The sequence below is a fragment of the Chrysochloris asiatica genome, unplaced genomic scaffold (genome assembly GCF_000296735.1).
Source record: "Chrysochloris asiatica unplaced genomic scaffold, ChrAsi1.0 scaffold00022, whole genome shotgun sequence".
NCBI lineage: Eukaryota > Metazoa > Chordata > Mammalia > Afrosoricida > Chrysochloridae > Chrysochloris > Chrysochloris asiatica.
In genome coordinates, this window is record NW_006408540.1 from 1,751,825 (window position 1) to 1,759,594 (window position 7,770).

Here is a 7,770-nt window from a genome sequence, read left to right on the forward strand (position 1 = left end):
TCATGAATATGATGCCATTCCTCTTCAATTTATCATTCCCAGAACAGAAAACTATGTAATTATGAGATTCAAAAGGGCCAATACCTGTATGTTTCAGCTCACTAATGCCTAGGTTATTGATCTTTATGCATTTCATCTATTTTTTTATGACTTCCAATTGTCCTAGATTCATACTTCATACATTCCATGTTCTGGTTATTAATGAATGTTTATAGTTATTTCTTCTCATTTTGAGTCATGCCCCATCAATAAATGAAGGTCCAGAACATTTTACTCCATCCATGTCATTAAGGTTGATTCTACTTTGAAGAGTATCTCTTTCTCAATAATATTTTGAGAGTCTTCTAACCTGAAGACCACATCTTCTGACAATGTTTTGCTGCTATTCATAAGGTTTGCATTGACTGATCCCTCAGGAGTGGACCACCTATTGCTTCTTCCTAGTCTGTTCTTAGTCTGTAAATTCCAGTGAAATCTGTCCTCCATTGGTGACCCTGCTGGCATTTGAAACATCAGCAGCAGAACTTCCAGCCTCATAGAAACATGAAAATCACCAGAATAAGACAAACTGGCAGGTGAGTGGGTCTCAATGAACTATATGAGACCAAACAATCCACATTTACCCCCAAACAGGTAGAAGGCAAAGAGGGGAAGGGACGTTAGATCACTGGAAATGAAACAAACAGAATGGAAATAATAAGCAGGCTGACATATTGTAAAAAATGTAATCAATGTATAAAATGTTTTAAAGGCAGGCTAATTTGCTAACACACAGTGAAAAAAAAAAGAAAGAAAGAAAGAAATAGTGCAAGGGCCAGGATATCAGAAATACTATTTTCTACTGCCTACAGTTAATCTTTCTCAATGACTGGCTTAAAAATGTTCATAGCAACATACAAGAAAATATTCATCCTATAAAATCTATGTGATTTACTTGATACAGTTAAGCTTCATCCTAGGTGAATAGTTCACACATGAGTTTGTCCTAACACGTAAAAGAAATGGTTTGATTCTTATTCCAGCTGCTAACATTTCGTGAATATTCTGTAAATGTTAGTCCCCATCCAATTACAGCTCATCTGAGTAGCTATTCTCAGCCAAGAAGAGTGGGGAAGAAAGAAAGCAAATGTTTGGTAGATGTGTCTGTTTGTTGACCTTGTAAAATAGAAAATTTTGACTGGGACAAACACTTGATACATTAGGCAATCTTAGCTCCTGTAATCTTCCAAAGTCTTATAAAAGAAAGTGTCAAGTTCTAAAACATATAGTTGTCCATATACAATGAAATTGTACTCAATGGTGATAAAAGTGGGAGCGATAAAACAAAATGCTGGTGGGAAGTCCCACCAATAAAAAATAAAAAATAAAAGCTTAATAAGAAAAGATAAAATCTCAGCACCAATGATAACAGATACACTAATAAATCAGTGACATTAAAAAAAACCTACAAAATATGAAAGATAAACTTACCTAAGGAAAACTGAGAAAAGTAATCAATGATTATTAATTGAACAAAATTTAGTATCTAAATTTAATATAGGCAAATAAGTGACTTTATTAAGAGGGAATTTTTTATTAAAAGCATTCACTTATAAATTGGCCAATTGAATATGCCTGCTAGCAAAAGACTATAGCAAGATTTCAGCGCTAAATGATTCCATATAAAAACTAAAAATTAAAAGAAAGACTGAAACATATGATCATTACAGATTTATTTAGAATTAAAATCACCATTTCTATTTGTCCCTAAAAAAATTTTAGTATTCAATTTAATTCAATTTGCCCTTAATATATTAACCAAAAATTTATTCAATATTCCATTAGTTAGGTTAGCATGGTGCTGATTTTTAAAATCCTATTAATGCACTACTACAAACTCAACTTCAAGTTATAGTGAACCTGTCAGACAAGAAAAGCTACTCCTTAGGGTAATCAAGGCTGTAAATCTTCACAAAACAAGGCTGCCTCATTTTTCTCCCATGAGAAAAATCTGGTGGGTTCAAAACACTAATTTCAGTTGTTGTTGTTGTTGTTGTTGTAAAATACCATCAATCAGTTCAACTCATAGTAGCCAGCTGGTTGGCTGGTCAGTTTGAATTAGGAACCTTGTGGATAGCAGTCCAATGCTTAGCCTACAGCGCCACACCATGACGCTGACCTTTCAGTTAGCAGATCAATAATTAACTCACAGCACCCAAAGGACTCCTAAAGCAAAGTTCTATTACATGTGATTAAATTCCTAAGGTCAGTTACAAAGCATATGGGAATCAAGGTAATTTTCACATTTTAAGCAAACACTAAAAATGCCACACTATCTCTTCTTCTAGAGGTTTCTGTGGAATGTGTTTTACTCAATTGAAAGGTACGTCATGTTGGAACTCCTCGTCTCAGGTGTGCTCTTCATCTCAGGTGTAAGCACAGTGCCTTTAAAGTTTACATAAATGATTGTACTTAGCATTGGCTTCTCTTTTGTTTTGTTTACAAGTCACATTCACATCTGCCTGCTGATTACCTCCTGGTGCTGTGATTTCGGATAGCCAGTAAGGTCTATTAGAAAGCACTCTCACACCTGAGTCAGGAAAAAATACTCGATAAACACCATTAAAAACTATGGGGCAATCAGAGCCATGCCATAACTCAGCATATCAATTCATATTTTCTAGTGAAAAATTAAACTTTGAAAAAAAGAAATTGCTGGCTAGTAATGCAAGTACTTTGTCTAAATGAAATCAAAGTAAACATACTCATCTGAAGTCAATTCCCAAGTAAGGACGGGGAATCATTCCATTGGCTTCAGGAAAGGATCCCATGATTCCCTAGAAATTTTTACAGTTTATATGGTAAATGTTAGTGGTTCTGTAAATCATCCCCATCCCAATTATACCACCATACACACATCCACTTGAATCAAGACTGAACTTCTACTATTAGAGATTTTCCCCTTGATTTTAAGTTTTTCTTTTCTGCTTAGATGCAAGTGGTCTTAGGAGAGTGATGCCTTCAAGCAGGACAGTTATATGCTCACGTGTTCTATTCCTTCTTCAAGAGCTGCTTTGTAGGTTTTGGTGGTAGGGTGACTGAGAGCATTAATGTGAGGGCACTGATGTCTGGGAGGAGGGTAAGAGCTGAAAGGGAGTGTGCCACAGACTCTGAAGTCAAGCTGACCTCTTTTGCTTAAGGTCTCAGCAGGGGAAACTTTTGTGTAAATGAAATCATAAATGACATTTAACATGGATAATAAACCTAGAGCTTCTCTGGTTGATGTTACAATTGGAGTCAGAACCTCTGCCCATTATACCTGTCCTGTGAGTACCTGAGGCAGCTTTAAAGGATCCCAGGGTTATAGTTCATAGCTGGTTTATAGAAGGAAGAAAGTGAATCATGATGTATGTCCATGTCTGTCTGTCTGTACTGTACATGCTGTGCCTCAAACTCCAAGGCACCCATAAGACTGCTAGGAATGAGACACACCCACTGACATCAGCCATTTCATGGGTACCACATTCATCAATGATTGAACAGGACACATGGACCATAGTATTGGTAAAGTGAAACCCTTATTATTTATAGAAAGTAAACAATAAACAATAACAACAGTGTGCTGTTATTGACATTGAGTTGGTTCTGACTCATAGTGACTCTGTATAGGATTCCCAGGGAGCAGCTGGTAAGTTTGCATCACCGACTTGGTGGTTCAAACTGACCTTGAAGTCCAGTGCTTTGTCCCACAATGCCACATTGATTAATGCACTGGACTGTAAGGTCCGCAGTTCAAGCTTACCAGCTGCTCCTCGGAAACTATACAGGCTCGTTGTGAGTTGGAACTTACTTAATGGCACTTAAAAACAACAACGATTCTTAGTTTGCTGGGCAGGCATGCCCAGGCTCAGATCAGATGCTGTATTCACATCACTGTTATTTCTGGCTACCGTCATGCTGCTCTACCACTAGGTCATATTGGCCTGTGCTGCCAGCTCCTGCCACATGCCCAGGTCTGATGGGCTTACTTGCCAGCATGCTATTCAAGTCCCCACTACCTGGTGAGGAGGTGTGCAGCCCCTGCATGGGACACACTCAGGCTTTTGTCTTACATGGGTAAGTGTTAGAGCTCTTTTAACTCTGTTAGCAAGCCTCCTGCCCAAATGCACTCAGCTTTTGACAGCAAGTCCACTTCCGGGTTTCACTCCTATTGCTCTCTCTCCATCTGGTGCTATCTTCAATGTTAGAGCTCTTTCTTCTAAGTCTAGGAGGTTCTCAGTGTAGCCACACTAGATCCTTAGTCCAAAGGATGCCTGCTCTGCTCCAAATTATTCTTGATGGTAGTGAGGTCTCCCTGAACCTTTGTGGCATTGGCCGTTATACAAGCAAACTCCTTGACAATTTCAAGTCATGGTCCTCGTTTGAGGGCCAAAAACTCATCAGTCTCCTTTGTAGATGATAAATTAGTCAATTTGCATAGTCTCAGCTTATTTTGTGAGCATTATAAGACCATGGTCAGAAAGGCCACACATAATCTCTCTATCACATCTGTAATCTACTTTTAAAAGAGCAACAGAGAGAACAGTCAGAAGCTGTTTTGTCAATCTATTGGAGAGAGAAAGATTGTAACAGTGAGAAAAAGAGGTGAACCATTTTGAGAACTAGTAAAGAAATAAAATGAACAAGACTTGGAGATTAATAGGTCTTGGCAGATAAATGAGACAGAAGTTAAGAGTGAACCACTCTCCCCACCTCAAAAAAAAGGTGAATTCCAGATTTCTGACTGGGACAGCTAGATGGATTTCAATACTATTGAGTATGAGAAGGAAATGAAAGAAAAACACGTGCTGCAAGGTAGATCAGTAGCTCAATTTTGAGTTTGAAGTGTGGTGAAGCATCCTGGTAGAGATGTATGGTAGGCAGTTCATTAGAAAATTACAGAGAGGTATTATCATGATTGACTATTTTTGATGTGTTGAATTCTAAAGTGTTCAATAAATCACACTGCTCTCTCCCATCCAATTTGGCAACCAATGGGCCTAAGTAGACAGAAGTAAACATTTCTTTGATTATTGATACATGCTAGGTCTAGGAAACATGGAGTGCCATTGTTTTATTTCTGATTTGTGGAGAATATGTCAGTCAGTCTCAAATATGATCCCTGCCACCGGATATCAAGACCTCTGTATGGTCCCCTCATACACTGAATAGGAAATGACTCATATAATAAATTAAAAATTGTGAAAATGACAAGAGTGTAGTTTATGGAACTAGGTCATAAAAGACATTGAAGTTTCTGTCATGCTCTCTTGTAGATATTTTAGTCGTCAGGAAACTAGCTGCTAGGTCATGAAGGCAGTCAAGCAGCTTTCTGGAGAGATTCCCCTGGTGAAAAACGAGGCCTCCTACCAACAGCCATGTGAGTGTGTGAGTGAGTGAGCCTTTTTTGAGGCAGATCCATCAATCTCTGTCAAATCCCCAAGAGGCAGAATCACCAATTTAAGTTTCTCCTGGATCCCTGACCCACAGAATGGGTATTAATAATTTTTAAGCCATTACATCTTGGGTAATTTCTTACACTAAAACAGATCATTAATACAAATGTTTACCTACCACATCACAGCACCTTTCCTGGAGAACTCTCAGTCTCCCCAGTGGAATCCTGTCCCTACAAAACTTAAGATAATGGTTTCAAAAGGTATAGCTCCGAATCACCTGAAAGACTTCTTAAAATATAAAATACTGATTCCCACTCTGGAATTTCTGATTCTGTAGACATAGGTTGTTGTCATTAGGTGCCATCATCTTACTCACAGTGAATATGGCACAATGAAACACTACCTGGTCCTGTGCCATCCATACAATTCTTATGTTTGAACCCATTGCCCAGGCTCTTGTGTCATTGTTAAGTGTCGTCAAGTTGTTTCTGACTCATAGTGACCCTGGATGGGGTTTTCAAGGAGTGGATAGTGAGTTTAAACTGCCAATCTTGAGGTTCAAACTGATCTTGTAGTTCAGTGCTTATCCTACATTACCACACTAGGAGTCCTTTTGTTGTTAAGTGCTGTCAAGTTGGTGCCAACTCATAGTGACTCTATATACGGGTTCCAAGGAGCAGCTGGTGGGTTTGAACCACCAACCTTGAAGTTCAAACCAACCTTGTGGTCCAGTGCTTATCCTACAGTGCCACACCAAGACTTTCTCCCAGGTCACACTTTGAGAACTACTGAACAAGAGAAACAAATACTATGGGTTTCCTGTGAGCAGAATGACTCTGGAAAAGAAAGTGAGGTTCAGTATGTTCCCCAGATGAATACAAGTACACTAATTATCTTTTCCTGGAGAGAAAAGAGAAGATGATGGCAGGGAGGCAGAATATTCTAATAGAAGTTCTTTCTACTTGGAAGCATTATGAGTGAGAAATTACCATTCCTTTCCTCTACCCAGTATGATGATTCTACATCCTAAGAAAACATATTTTTCATAGGGATTTTTTTTCCATTGCTAAGAAGGAGAAACTGCAGTGGGGACTGCTTGGTTTTCTATAAACAGAAACCAGTTTCATCACTCTGACAAATAATAGTACCTTGCCTGTGGGTGGTAAAATCTGTTTATATTTCCCTACCTTAATTAAGTAATCTCTGACTAAAAATGATTATCTCACAAGTGCTCTCAACAAACTCACTTTAAAGAATTCCAAGAAAGGTATCTATTTTCAGTGTTATAAAAGATATATAAATTGAGATCTAATATTCAAGAGGCTTTTTTAATTCAGTTTTTTTTTCAGTTGCCTTCATTTTTCCTTTACAACATTCGTACTCCCTTTATCATCTGTTTGTTTGTACAATCATTTGTTTATTCATCTAGTCTAATGAGGATGATCTATGTATTTGACGGCCCCGAGTGCTTTAGGATGATAGAATTTGAAGCCAGAGCTGGAAACTAACAAACTTCCTTAGCCTGGGTTTTCTGGAATAGGAAAACCATTGAAGTATATACATATACTTCAACAATCCTAGTGTGGTGCCATAGGATCAGCACTAGACTAAGAACTGCAAGGTTGGTGGATCAAACCCACCAGCTGTTCCTCAGAAATCCTATGCAGGGTCGCTGTGAGTTGGAACTCACTCAAGAACACTATGTTGTTAAGTCCCGTCGAGTCAGTTCCAACCCATAGCGACCCTGTATAGGGTTTCCAAGGAGCAGCTGATGAGCTTGAACCACTGACCTTGTGGTTCAAACTGAATAGATGATAGATAGATAGATAGATAGATAGATAGATAGATAGATAGATAGATAGATAGATAGATAGACACATAGATAGACAGATAGATAGACAGATAGATAGATAGATAGATAGACAGACAGACAGACAGACAGACAGACAGACAGACAGACAGATAGATAGATAGATAGATAGATAGATAGATAGATAGATAGATAGATTCCTTTGTGGCACTGTAGGATCAGCACTAGACTACAAATCACAAGGTCAGCAGTTCAAACCCAACAGCTATATAGAGACACTATGAGTTGGAACTGACTCAGTGGCACTTACCAACAAAAAAAATATATACAGTCCAGAAACAAAGGATCCTAGGACCATCAAGGGAGAAGAGCACAAGCAGAATACAAGACCTTATCCAGAGAAGCAGCAATACCAGAGATGGAAGCAGAGATGGGGACATAGAGAGAGGGAGCAGCTGAGGACTCTAGATTCATGGGAAGAGAGGCCAGGAGACAGACTTGCAGAATGTGCCCTTTGGTAGTGTAAATTATTATATATGCCTG